At 43.6% G+C, this 14,901-nt stretch overlaps 1 pseudogene; it reads right to left on the bottom strand.

Moving 5' to 3' along the window:
* The window catches only part of LOC139532933 (partitioning defective 3 homolog B-like), a 218,788-nt pseudogene that overhangs the window by 54,238 nt on the left and 149,649 nt on the right, over positions 1-14,901 (bottom strand).

Below are 14,901 nucleotides of genomic sequence, written 5' to 3'. Positions count from 1 at the left end.
GATGAAGAGATACCGTAGGGTGAGAGTGACGGATCAAAGGTCCCAGTAGAACTACTCCATCCAGACTACTAAAGGTGTTGAGGATTCAGACACACCAGAACAATGACAAAGACCCTAACAAGTAGTGAGCAGTTGTAATGAAAGACAGAGGGGGGAAAGAGAGAACGTACGTGACAGAGAAAAGGAAAAGAGAGAGAGAGAGGAAAAAGGCAGCCGCACCATTGGCCAGCCAATAATTGCACTGCACTTTGATTTCAAAACAGTCCAAGGAGGAAAACGAGAGAATAAGAAAGAAGTGTGACCCTCCATATCCCCAACTCCCCCCTACAGACAGCATTCCTACTCCATGAAAAGGGCAGGGTTAGAGGTTAACGTGCTGTGACCACTCCTGCCCTTCTCCTTAGACTTCGTAAGAGCCACTTAATCTTTTCCTGTGAGGGATGGTATGTCACACACACACACACACACAGACAGCCTAAGACGGACAGACGGCCGGCAGACACCTATCGATCACATTGAGCTTGACGACGGGACGGCGGCAATGGGAAGAGGTGTAATCGCTTCCCGGCGTATTTTGTTTCTGGATAAAGACAGAGTGAATGACCCAAAGCAATGAGATCAGATGACCAGTAGAAGGAGACAACTTCCTGATGGCTCAATGGGCTTTTTTCATTGGTCGATGAGCCTCCATGTTGCTGGATGAAGACAGAGTGAAGGACCTGAAGTGCTGTGGATCAGATGACCAGGAGACAACTTCCTGATAGCTCAATGGGCTTCTTACATTGGTTGAAGAGGTCTTAATGAGCTTCTTTCATTGGTGGATCAGCCTCCATGAAGACAGAGGCCATGATCACGAGTATCAAAACTGTGATGCATCATGGCTGAATTGTGACTGATCTACAAATAATTTTGAGTAGTTATTTATGATGCAAGGAGATTCGTAGATCAGTCAGTCTCGACTGCAACGTCGAACTCAGCCAGTTAAGTGAAGGACCTGAAGTGCTGGAGATCAGATGACCAGGAGACAACTCGCCGATGGCTCAATGAGCTGCTTTCATTGGTCGATGATGAGCATCCGTCGTCTGAGGTTGACTGGTGTTTTCGTCTAGCCATATACATATGTCTGGAATATCCAGACGTCCATATATACGTATCCTGAAGCAATTTACCTTAATAGAGGTTGTCTTGTTATCCATCATCGTACATGCCAATATATTGCACTGAATCCGGGATTAGCAATACAAGGACTTGAACCCACTGCCCTTTGTTTGTCAGGCCAAAGCCCAAGCCATTACACCAAGAGGTCCAAACCTCTTGATATAGATCAATGGTGTTGTACTAAGTAGAGGTCAACCGATTAATCGGAACGGCCGATTAATTAGGGCCGATTTCAAGTTTTCATAACAATTTTTTTTTTTTTTTTTTTTTACAACCTTTATTTAACTAGGCAAGTCAGTTAAGAACACATTCTTATTTTCAATGACGGCCTAGGAATGGTGGGTTAATTGCCTTGTTCAGGGGCAGAACGACAAATATTTACCTTGTCAGCTCGGGGATTCAATCTTGCAACCTTACGGTGAACTAGTCCAACGCTCTAACCACCTGCTTTACATTGCACTCCATGAGGAGCCTGCCTGTTACGCAAATGCAGTAAGAAGCCAAGGTAAGTTGCTAGCTAGCATTAAACTTATCTTATAAAAAACAATCAATCAATCAATCAATCATAATCACCAGTTAACTACACATGGTTGATGATATTACTAGTTTATCTAGCGTGTCCTGCGTTGCATATAATCGATGCGGTGCGCATTCGCGAAACAGGACTGTCGTTGCTCCAACGTGTACCTAACCATAAACATCAATGCCTTTCTTAAAATCAATACCCAAGTATATATTTTTAAACCTGCATATTTAGTTAATATTGCCTGCTAACATGAATTTCTTTTAACTAGGGAATTGTGTCACTTCTCTTGCAACAGAGTCAGGGTATATGCAGCAGTTTGGGCCGCCTGGCTCGTTGCGAACTAATTTGCCCGAATTTTACGTAATTATGACATAACATTAAAGGTTGTCCAATGTAACAGGAATATTTAGACTTATGGATGCCACCCGTTAGATAAAATACGGAACTATTCCGTATTTCACTGAAAGAATAAACGTTTTGTTTTCGAGATGATAGTTTCCGGATTCGACCATATTAATGACCTATGTTATAATTAAGTCTATGATTTGATAGAGCAGTCTGACTGAGCGATGGTAGGCAGCAGCAGGCTCGTAAGCATTCATTCAAACAGCACTTTCGTGCATTTTGCCAGCAGCTCTTTGCAATGCGTCAAGCATTGCGCTGTTTATGACTTCAAGCCTATCAACTCCCGAGATTAGGCTGGTGTAACCGATGTGAAATGGCTAGCTAGTTAGCGGGGTGTGCGCTAATAGCGTTTCAAACGTCACTCGCTCTGAGACTTGGAGTAGTTGTTCCCCTTGCTCTGCATGGGTAACGCTGCTTTGAGGGTGGCTGTTGTCGATGTGTTCCTGGTTCGAGCCCAGGTAGGAGCGGGGAGAGGGACGGAAGCTATACTGTTACACTGGCAATACTAAAGTGCCTATAAGAACATCCAATAGTCAAAGGTATATGAAATGCAAATCGTAGAGAGAGAAATAGTCCTATAATTCCTACAACCTAAAACTTCTTACCTGGGAATATTGAAGACTCATGTTAAAAGGAACCACCAGCTTTCATATGTTCTCATGTTCTGAGCAAGGAACTTAAACGTTAGCTTTCTTACATGGCACATATTGCACTTTTACTTTCTTCTCCAACACTTTGTTTTTGCATTATTTAAACCAAATTGAACATGTTTCATTATTTATTTGAGGCTAAATAGATTTTATTGATGTATTATATTAAGTTAAAATAAGTGTTCATTTAGTATTGTTGTAATTGTCGTTATTACAAATAAATGTATTTTTTTATTTTTTTTTAAATCGGCCGATTAATCGGTATCGGCTTTTTTTGATCCTCCAATAATCGGTATCGGCGTTGACAAATCATAATCGGTCAACCTCTAGTACTAAGGGAGCTATGCTATACAGGAAAGAAGACGCCTGCCTGCCATGTTGACGGTTTAGTAGCCGATATATATGCATGGGGATTTTCCCTTTCTTTGGCCGTTTTTTCTTCTTCCAAAATCCATCTAATGCTTGATTGACAGGTCACCACAGCAACAAGTAAATTACCAAATCATTTCAGGAAGCAGTCCAACATAGAGCAAAAAATATATATATAATTTGTTTTTCTCGGGCTGCGTACCTCGATAGCGTGACCCGCTGTTGACGTACATAGGAAAGACATCAATTAGAATTGCGCCATGCCAGAAATATAGGATATAGGATGCACCGTGCCTCAGAATGACAAACATTTTCAGGGAGGAGGCAATTTGGTGGTGGTTGCTGATGGACATTGGACAGGTTTTTAAATCAACATTCCAGAAAACGGAGAAAAAAAGAAAAAAAATGAAATGAAAACTACTGCCCTGACTACTCAAAGATTATAGTTTTAAGTAAGTAATTTACCCACAGCATGAGTGGTGAGACAAACTTGGGAGTGAACACAACCTGCAAACAGACACAAAAAACACACAAACAAACATTCTCCACATGTTTTCGAGGTGAAAACCTAAGGTCAACAAATCCCCTCCTGTGAGGACAAAAAGCCACCAGCCTTCAAAGCGTCAAAAAGGTAAACCATAACGTGACAAACCATGACAAACTTAGCTAACAACATTATGGTTAATAAAAACATCCCAGCTTCAGCTCGTCACAGCTTAATGTCACCGACACGTAAACACATCTAAACACGTCTTACAACTCCAGCATCACTCTAGTCCACTTACAAGAACTAAGCATAAGTCTCAATTCACCCAAAGTGTGCACTTGCACACTCCCCGTCATGGATTTGAAAGCATTGGATTGGTGTAAGCATTGGCTAAATCCATGATGGAAAAAGTGCAAGTGTACACTTCGGGAGAAGGGTGGCAAATCGGGATGCAGGCCATCTATGGGGGATTTACAGTAGGTCTGAGGAGGGTGTTGTCCGTCTATGGCGCCCATCCTTTAGGACAACATAACCACATACTGGGCTTTTTGATGGAAATGAGAGAATTTCGGTCCGGAACTGGCCCCGCTAATTGGCTTGGTTCCCTGTCGGATTTCATCCGTCCCCGGGAAGAGGGAGAGAAAGAGAGGGAAGAGGATCGAAGCAAGCGGAAGGGGATTTGTAAACAGCGGATCAGCATGCTGGCTTTCATGTCCCCAATTTGGCAGTAGTAGCGAGGACGGTCGTGTCCTGTCTGTCTGTCACACTGAGGGCCTTAGTGACAGCCATTCTGAGCCGGAGTGACGGGCAGAAGAGGTGGGGAGGGTGACGGAGCGAGAGGAAGCAGTATGGGATAGAAAGACCGGGCGCACAAATGTAAAAGGATACGCACACATACAGGTCACAGGAAAGTGCCTGTTATTGGAGCTGTGATCAGGCAGAAGAGTAAATACAACCTACAAACAAAAAATGATGCAGTAAGCAGCAAATAACATACTAGGCTCACCCATACTGAGAATGCATTCACTGATGCGCAATTGTGAGGTTGGCGCCATTCATTCCTTTTGGCACAATGACTCTCCTTATGGGCAATTCCTTGGTAACAGAATGATACCGAGAATCACATTTTTTACTTTAAAAGCCAAACTAAAACCGATGATTGCAAAGTTTAACCATACAACTCTATGCACGAGAACGACTTTTATAAATTCTCACTGAAAGTATTACAAAAACACATTTACTTGAAGAACAGTGCAAAGTTTGGTAACAGAATGACGGCACAAAAAGTTACCAAACTTTGCATCTGCACTGTTCTTCAGGAAATGTATATTTTATGGGGGGGGAAATTGTTCAAATTAGAGTTGTAAGGTTTGTTTAACTTTGCAATGATCGGTTTTTGTTTGACATACATTTTAAAGTGAAAAATCTTTGTTACTGTGGAATTGCCCTTATCTGATTATCAGCTCATTATCAGCTGCTGGCAAAACACAAGAGGAAATATCTTTCCTTAATAGCATGCAGCAAATTTGTACAAAATGAAAAGCTGAAATTAGTATGACATCTTGGCATTTAAAGCGCACAAAAATGTTCTAAATGTCACATACTATAAAACTATCTATTTTCGCATACCCAATCAGCCTACTATTAAGAATACAATTATGGGTTGGGTATTCGGGCCCGGTCAGTCGGCCACAGTCAGGAAGAGGACCTCAAAACAGGAAGGCTCGTGTTGACAGGACCATTGAGACAGCTCATCATACAGTAAATGCAGACATCTTCCACACATACCCATGAGGATATATAGTCGATTTTAGGCTTCGCCAGCACTTTGAAAAAGCTGCCACACCAGTCTCTGTACTGAACATACTGTACACATCTTTCATAAGAGCCTATGAGAGAGTGTACTGTATATGTATGCACACGGTGAGGAGTCTCACGTGGCTGACGTGTAACGTGGCTGATCATCAAAAGGCCTGTCAATGCCGAAACTCCCTCAGGCGGTTCGCTCAGCAAGGACACTTCAATCTCTACTGTTGTAGGTACTGAAGGGACAACCAGTCATCTCGCATCGAAGACTGTCTTTATGGTTGGGGGGATATGAATATGAAGTGTGTAGGAGTGTGTGGATGGCGAGGGGAGTGCAGTTGAGATAAAATCTAATTTTATTTGTCACATGCGCCGAATACAACAGGTGTAAACCTTACAGTGAAATGTTTACTTACAAGCCCTTAACCAACAATGCAGTTAAGAAAATCCCCCCCCCCCAAAAAAAAAAGTAGTAAGAGATAAGAACAACAAATAATTAAAGAGCAGAAGTAAATAACAATAGCGGGCCTATATACAGGGGGTACCGGTACAGAGTCAATGTGCGACTAACCGGGCACCGGTTAGTCGAGGTAATTGAGGTAATGTGTACATGTAGGTAGAGTTATTAAAGTGACTATGCATAGATAATAACAGAGAGTAGCAGCAGCTTAGAAGGGGGGGGGGGGGGGGCAATGCAAATAGTCCGGGTAGCCATTTGATTAGCTGTTCAGGAGTCTTATGGCTTGGGGGGTAGAAGCTGTTTGGAAGAAGAATCTGAGATGGAAGTATCCACTAGATTTTGAATGCAGAGAGACCATACTGTTGTCCTCTCAGAGTGGGAGAAAGAATTAAATAAAATAAAGGAAAAGGGAACAAAAAAAGAGGGAAAGAGAGAAATAAAGAAAAGAGACAAATAAAGAAACTAAGTACGGTAGAAAGAAAGAGCAAAAATAACGAGAAAAAGAGAGGGCAACAAAGACAATAATCCAGTTAATATTGGCACTGTCAGTGTTTTGATTTCAGAATAGCCTTGTTGAGCGGTGAGTCCAACTAACAAAACGGATTGTGGAAGTCCTGCCTACGCAAACAAAGGATCTGGCCGTCCCAAAATAATACGGTACATGCATAAAAACCCTAACGGCCACGAAAATAATTCCGCTTCTCAAAATACATTTGTCCCGCTACAGTGTTGCACACACTTTCGATCAGAGGGGAATTGGAATCATACGTTTTTAATTTTCCAGTTTGAAATACAGCCATCAGAGTAAAACAACATTTGTGATCTACAATTAGATTGGATATTTCCCAAATGGCACCCGGTTCCCTATATAGTGCACTCCTTTTGACGGGCCCTGGTCAAAAGTAGTGCCCTATATAGAGAATAGGGTGCCATTGGGGAAGCAGATGGAGCTTCGTCGTATTCCGGCTAATTAAGTCATAGTTCACATTCAATCATCAGGCCAGAGTGAACCAAGCATGTGTTTGGTGGAAAATCTGGGAGCGTTTAAGTGTCTTGCACTCCGCTTCTGCTCCAACTGCACTCCGCACTTAAGGCTACACTTGGCTGGATGTTGAATTCCGATGTAAATGTGTCTTGGAATTTTGATTCAGTCAAATGGTTCAAGAATGTCCTGGCTAAAGCCTTCAACCCAGTGAGTAGTCAGAGAGAGCACAAGGCTATGTCTCAAACCTTCTCCATTGAGGTTCCCCCTCACTGTATCAGAACAAGCTTGGGAGCGAGAGAGTATGTGATGGAGTGTGTGGTGAGTGTAAGTGAGAGTACGTGCGAGTGTGGTTAGTGTGTGAGCATGTGTGTGTGTGTACACTTGCAAGTCTGTGTGTGTGTAGGGCCTCCCGAGTGGCGCAGCGGACTAAAGCACCGTATCGCAGTGCTGAGGCGCCACTACAGACCGGGACGACGCACAATTGGCCCAGCGTCGTCCGGGTTAGTGGAGGGTTTGGCAGGGGGGGATTCCCTTGTCTCAGCGTGCTCTAACGACTCCTTATGGCGGGCCGTCGCCTGCAAGTTGACTTCGGTTTTCAGTTGGACGGTGTTTCTTCCGACACATTGGTGTGGCTGGCTTCCGGGTTAAGCGAGCAGTGTGTTAAGAAGCCGTTAAGATGCATGACTCTCGACCTTCGCCTCTCTCAAGTTCGTTGGGGAGTTCCAGCAATGAGACAAGATCGTAACTACCAATTTGATATCAACGGCCCTTTCCTGTAATTTGTTGTGTGTGCACTGTGAGCATCTGTGTGCATGCATATCTGTGTACGTGTGTGATAAGAGGTCCAATAACAACAGCCCTGTCCTGTGACCTCTCCATCTCCCGCCTGCAACCCTCCCAGAAACCAACTAAGTAAAAGGTTGTGTGTGTGTGTGTCCATCCTGGTACCAAGTCAGATGTTAACAGTGTACATCTCCCCACCATTACCACTGACATGCTGGACGATTGGATTCTCATCGGAGGGCCTAAAATCGATAGACATTGAGGCTCAATATAAGCCCTTCTATGATCGCAATCTAATCACAAATGTTTGAACTTCTATGGTGTAATAACAAGACCAGATTGATAACCATCTTTTTACTATACAGCATCACATTACCCAAAATCTCAGCAAGACAATTCTTAGCTTAGAACTAGTGCAGGGCTCTCCAACCCTATTCCTGGAGAGCTACCTTCCTGTAGATTCTCTCTCCAACCCTAATCTAGCACACCTGATTCTAATAATTAGCTAGTTGATAACCTGAACTAGGTTAGCTACAACTGAGTTTACAGTGAAAACCTACAGGAGGGTAGCTATTCAGGAACAAGGTTGGAATGCCCTGTACTAGTGAAAGAAATTGAGAGATGTGTTAGGTGCTTATTGGGATGGGGAAAACGTTGAGAAAACGTTGGGTGAGTGATACTGGAATAAGCAGTGGCTGAACGACCTGAACAGTTGGAAAAGGGGAGTGCTAAAAGAGGCAAGAATGGAACTAGAATTCAGAGATTCATATTTTGAAACGTAAAGAGGGGAAACATTGGTCCCGTGTGGCTTCGTTGGAAGATCATGGAGCTTGCAACGCTAAAGTTGTGGGTCTGATTCCCACAGGGGACCAGTACAAAAATGTAATGTATGCACTCACTACTGTAAGTTGCTCTGGATAAGAGCATCTGTTAAATTGTAAATGGTTCCCTACCTTAAGAGCCCGAATCCTTTCTTCTTGGCCTTCTCCTGGTCATCAGAATTCTCCGTCTTCTTCAATTTTTCTTCACTTTTCTTCTCTTTCTTCTTCTTCCCTTTGGTCTTTTTCTTCTTCTTCCCTGCCCCTGATTCGATCTGGTCCTGGCGGGATGAGCCACTGACGGGCGTGTCTCGGCTGGAGCTCTGCTCTGACAGGTCATCTGTGAGGGAGGTATCAAAGGTCAACATGTCAACTAGGGCTGAATCCATTTAGTGCACTGGATGATTGTTCGGTCAATAGGCTGATGGTCACCCGAGATTTCTTTAGTCGAGCAGTCACAATTTATTTATTTCTTTCTTTCATGGTGCACAAGACACCTGTCTGTTTCGCACCTGTCTCAGTGGACTAATCCACTGCGGAGGCCACGGGGATGGCACAGTCCATCACTCTAAGACATGTGATACTGAAATTGTATATGGTTATATTATGTCAAAATAATGGCGCAACACTAATATTATTTTAGAACAAATGCGTTTTCTCCTGCGTTGGATACGGTCACTGTCCGCGGTTCTGAAACATAATCTTCAGTGCGCCGCAGAATTGGCGCATTTCCCTATGTTGCTATGTGCATTATAGCAAAGATAACCAGCATGTTGGGATTTAGAACCATGCAGCGGAGGCAACAGCAGCAGAGGTGAGGAAACAGCCCTTGCCTTAGCCTAATTGTCTAAGAAAATGTAGGAGAGTGGAAAACCACACTTAATTAGGTCTATAATCAATAGTCTAACTTAGATGTGCCTGGCTTTATAAATCATCCCTATATATCTACAGCAGTAAGACAGATCTTGCTTTTGTTGCCTGTTTGTTTAATAGCCTACTGATTCCGTGAGCATCAAGCCTCATGCAACGGCAAAATGTTGGATAAAACAATTTCACAGATTCGGCTGTTTTTAATCTTTGCTATGCTTTAATAAATGCTTTACACTTTTCCCCCCGTTACAACAGACTGCTATTACTTATAATTTATTTAGTGTTGTTTACACTGTTCCAAACAGGCAGAAAAATTGTGTTTTAATCCAACAGCACCTGTTTGTCACACATAATATGCCAGCAGCTCTCGCTCCCACACCCTCCTTATTCTTGATCTCCTTCTTAATCATTACAATTATTATCATCATCATTATTATAATAATAAGCAATGTCGTTATCATTAGTAGGCTTTGTATAGTAACCACCATCGAGCTGTATGTAGGCTTAAGAGCACATCATGTTTCGTCTTAATACCATAACTTATTTAGGCCTATATTTCAATATATAGTATCTATCAATCAATCATTCATTCATTTGTTCATGCCATCACACAGCATACGAGGCGTTCATGCTTTGAAATGGAATCAAGAATTATCGTAAAAAATGTAATAAAGGGAGCTTTGAATAATTAGCCTAAACAATAAATAAAGCGCAATTCACGAACGCATGCAACTGTTTTTAGTTTGCTGTAATTAGAACAGACTCTCTGGTACGCTTACATATTTAGTGTTGTTTACACTGTTCTAAATGGTCAGAAAAAAATAGAATATTGTAATCTAACAGCAACCGTTTGGCACACATAATACTCGCACAACGCTTGCTCCTATACCCTCCTTTACCTTGATCACTCGTAGTTTCCACAACTAAGTCAAATGTCTTCCACAGATCTGACTTCCCCTCTACCTCCTGAGCAAACGTTCACCCGTTTCGAGTTTCTTTTTCACGTCCGCCACATCCATTTTGCTGTCACAGTGTTACTGTGTTCCGAGATTGTTCAAACCAATTTATTGATGTGATTATGAAAGGCTATAAGTCAGGCCCTATTGGCCACATACTGTACATGCGACACTTGCATGTTTCAAGTAAAGAGAGCAAGGGTTCAGGGAATAGGGAATGTTTTTCCTAAACGAATTAGGGATTTCCGTAAGAGAACTTTTCAGTCAGAAACAAGTAATAAACTAAATGGCTGAAATGACGTTGCAGCTAACACCGTGCGTTAAACACTTGCTGTGCGTTAAACACTTGCTGTGCGTTAAACACTTGCTACTGCAGCTGTGCCTTCACGCTGCAGTAGGGAGGAGAGCGAGACAACGTGCGCCAGTCACACAGGCACTCAATGTCCAATGTCATTTTTTTAACAGTGTGACCATCGAGCTCTTTCTTGAGTCATTTGTGTGTCTTAACTATTTAATCAAACCGTGTGCTTAAAGCATCAGACAAGCTCAGTGCACAGGTAGTTGATTTTATTCAAACACATTGGGTGTGTCTCTATGTGGAAAAATAAGTTTAAACAGAACAGGACTGTTTTTTTGCCAGGGACAGCCTTAAGGTCAACACAGATGCCATACACACAATAAAGTAGACAGGCGGACAAACACACACTCATATACCTCCCCCATCCCTCCTGCAGTGACTCAATACTTTGCAGCCGGGTTCACCGACATGTCTTTTTGGGAAAGTGGGAGAGGGGGGGGCTGACTCCAATCTTGTATTCAGAATCACTGGTTCCCCCCTCTAAGCCTGAGGCAACCACTCCCTGAGGCCAGAGGAAAAGTCAGAGGCAATTCTAGTGCTTTACGGTTCAGTTTGGATGCTCAGATGGTCACACACACACACACACACACACACACACACACACACACACACACACACACACACACACACACACACACACACACACACACACACACACACACACACACACACACACACACACACACAGACAGACAGATCTTTGGCTTCACATGAAAGATGTTACATCAAAAATGTGCAGCTGTGGGATTAAAAAAGTTCCCTGGCCAGAAACGCTGACTACATATTCATTGAGCCGCTAAACAGTGTGTCCTTTTGCGACCCCACGTTTGCTGAATGTCAGCGAGTTACGCAATGGCTAAATTACTCATTATTAATATCCGTGATAAATCAAAGTTTATACAGCTCATGTGTGGATATTTCTGAATAATGGGTCCAAAGGCAATCATACACGGAGTGTACAAAACATTAGGAACACCTTAATATTGAGATGCAAATCCTTCTTTCTTCAGAACAGTCTTAATTCGTCAGGGCATGGACTCTACAAGGTATCAGAAGCATTCCACAGGGATGCTGCCCCATGTTCACTCCAATGCTTCCCACCGTTGTATCAAGTTGGCTGGATGTCCTTTGGCTGGTGGACCATTCTTGATACACACCGTTCTTGACACACTCAAACCAGTGCGTCTCGACACCCAGTTCAAAGACACTTAAATCTTTTGTCTTGCCCATTCACCCTCTGAATGGCACACATACACAATCCATGTCTCAAAGGGTGTGTGTGTGGCAGGTAGCCTAGCGGTTAGAGCGTTGGACTAGTAACCGAAAGGTTGGAAGATCGAATCACCAAGCTGACAAGGTTAAAAAATCTGTCGTTCTGCCCCTGAACAAGGCAGTTAACCCACTGTTCCCTGGTAGGCCGTCATTGTAAATAAGAATTTGTTCTTAACTGACTTGCCTGGTTAAATAAAGGTAAAGTTAAAAAAAAAAATTTTTAAAGCTTCAAAGCTTAAAAGTCCTTCTCTAACCTGTCTCCTCTCCTTCACCTACACTGATTGAAGTGGATTTAACAAGTGACATCAGTAAGGGATTATAGCTTTTACCTGGATTCACTTGTTTTTTATATATTTAACTAGGCAAGTCGGTTAAGAAAGAAATTGTTATTGATACCGCATGGATGGTCTGTCTATGTCATGGAAAGAACAGATGTTCCTAATGTTTTGTACAGTCCGTGTACATTACGTTTGATCTCAAATGGCCTCAAACACCATGTCAGTCGAGAAAATATGAAATGACAAAAGACTAACTTTGTTGTAAAACTTAGAAATCACCCACAATCACCTACAGTACAGTGCAGCTTCTTACCCATTGATTTCAATACACAAAAAAAATTCTACCTACTGTAAGTGGAAGTTCGTATTCGCCCAAGTGACTTCAAATAAGTATTTGTGGACCATGAATAAAAATACAGTGGGATAACTAAGATCACTATGATGTCTCTATACCTCAACATTGGGGTCCACCCTACGTTCTCTCGTCCCCACGTTCGTCCCCTCGGCACCCACTGACCAATTTCAAATCAAAATTGGCACAAATGCTTATTTTCCAAATAATTTGTATTGTAATGAGATTTGGCCTTGTTTGGGGAAGAGGATAATTAGAATGATACCCAGTGTGCTTTGCAAGTGTCAATTTTGGACAAAGTGTCCATTTTCAACAAATTACAAAATACTCAAAATTAAAATACGTATTTGTTCTCCCTGCCCCTTAGACCCCTGGCTTAGAAGATAGGGCTGTGGGAACACTGGGCTGTGGGAACTGAGGGAACATAGGACCCAGGGTACATACGTCCAAGGGAACATAGTCATGCTCAGGGTTGCATTAACGTTTATGGTGATTTCCCCTACCGTCCTCCGGCTCCGAGGGCCCGTCGCAGGACTTGTCGATGGCAGCGCGGAAGCTCTGGTTGCAGCCCCTCCCCCGCACAATGTGAGGCCTGGGACGGTGGAAGGGCACCTGGCTCTGCTGGCTCAGCTGCCGGGCCTCCGACACGGCCGACTGGAGGCTTTCCAAGGAGCAGGACTTCCATAGGCCCAAGGTGGGACCCAGGTCACTCCCCCTGGATGAGGCCTCTGAGAAGGGGAGAGACAGGGAGGGAGGGGAAGGAGCCCCCGGTCAGCATGGATGGAGGAGGAGGACTGGAAGTGGAACGAGAGGAAGAGGAGTGGGAGAGACAGAGAGCGAGATGAGCGGTTGGGAAGAAATGGATGAACAATTTAAAATGGGGAGTTAGAGTAAAAAGGATGGATAGGGACAGGTGTAAGAGATGGGAGGCAAGAGAGAGGGAAAGGATGCATTCATGTAGAAGCAAAGGAAGAGGATGAAGGGGAGTGGAGGAGTGCCAAAGGACTGCCGTGAGTACACAGGCATGGGCCACGGTTAGGAGGAAGAGAGACAGAAAAAAAGAGGACACGAGAGGAGGACCACGAAGGCGATTTTACAGACGAAAAGTGGAAGATCGCAGTTAAATGAAGAGGAGGGAGAAAAAGAGAGAGAAGAGGTGGAGGTAATGGAGGAGGAGTGCGAGGAGGATAAGGAGAAGAAACAAAAGCGGGAGGACACCAGAGGAGAAGGGAGCGGACAAAGAAAGAAGAGAAAAATAAGAAAAGGGCCATGCGGGAAAAGGTCTACTGCACATGTCATGGCCAACCCTCTTCAAGGGGAGCTACTGGGTGTACAGGTGTTTTCTTCAACCCTGCTGTAACACACAACAAAGGTCCCGGTGAGCAGCTAGAGCAGTAGGTGTTCGAAATTAGGGTTGGAGCAAAAGCACGCAGGATGGTATAGCTCTCCAGGAGAAAGGTTGGTCCAATGGCTAGTGCTGTAGGTTAGTCACAGAGGACCATCGCCAGCCCAGGGCATGCATGAGTAGGCCGCAGAGACAGACAGGCAAAGGGGATGTGGCGAGAAACACAGCCAGTCCCAAATCGTTCCCTTATCCTTCATTTGGCCCTAACGCTATTTTGCTAAAAGGTATGGAAAATAGTTTAAAACCGACTGAAAAAGTGACTATTTCTAAGTGTCTGTTTCTAACTCCCAGCAGGGATTTGCCAGACTTTTATGCTTCAAAACGTTCTCGGAGATGGTAAATGCTCAAAATGTTCTCGTTTTAGACTCTCCTTTGTCGACTCAGTCTTCAAAGCATGAGAATATTCCTCATTGAAATTGATCTTTGGAGAGTGGGCGATAGAGTCAAGGGGAAAGGAGGGAAAGTGAGCCAGAGCTCCAGCGGCAGTGGCTTTTAAGTCCTAAATTGACTTTGAGGAAGAAGTTGGATTTGTGTGAAATAAGGGGTTATAAATAGAGAGCGGGTATGTTTAGGAATAAAACACTCAATTTGAGAAGCAGGATTTGTGTCACAAATGTAATTGTGGCTGTCCGGCTAGCAGCTTGATAGAATTAAGCTGCTTGCTGCTGGGTTCTACAGTGAACGCTGTGCTCAGAGTGTGTGTGTGTGTGTGTGTGCAGTACACGCTTGTGTGCATTTGCAAGCATAACACCACCTGTGTGTGTGTGTGTGTGTGTGTGTGTGTGTGTGTGTGTGTGTGTGTGTGCATTGCACACGCAAATGCACGCATACATGTTTGTGGGCACGTGTGTGCGTGTGTGTGTCTGCGTGTTTGAGAGTGTGTGTGTCTTCCCTTCGTCCATATCCAGTGTAGGTATGTCAAATGGGTGAAGGTAGATGTAAATGAATAATGAGCGCTACAGG

The sequence above is a fragment of the Salvelinus alpinus genome, chromosome 10 (assembly GCF_045679555.1).
Source record: "Salvelinus alpinus chromosome 10, SLU_Salpinus.1, whole genome shotgun sequence".
Taxonomy (NCBI): Eukaryota; Metazoa; Chordata; class Actinopteri; order Salmoniformes; family Salmonidae; genus Salvelinus; species Salvelinus alpinus.
The sequence above is the reverse complement of the archived record's forward strand: the minus strand, read 5'-3'. Positions and strand labels throughout refer to the sequence as shown.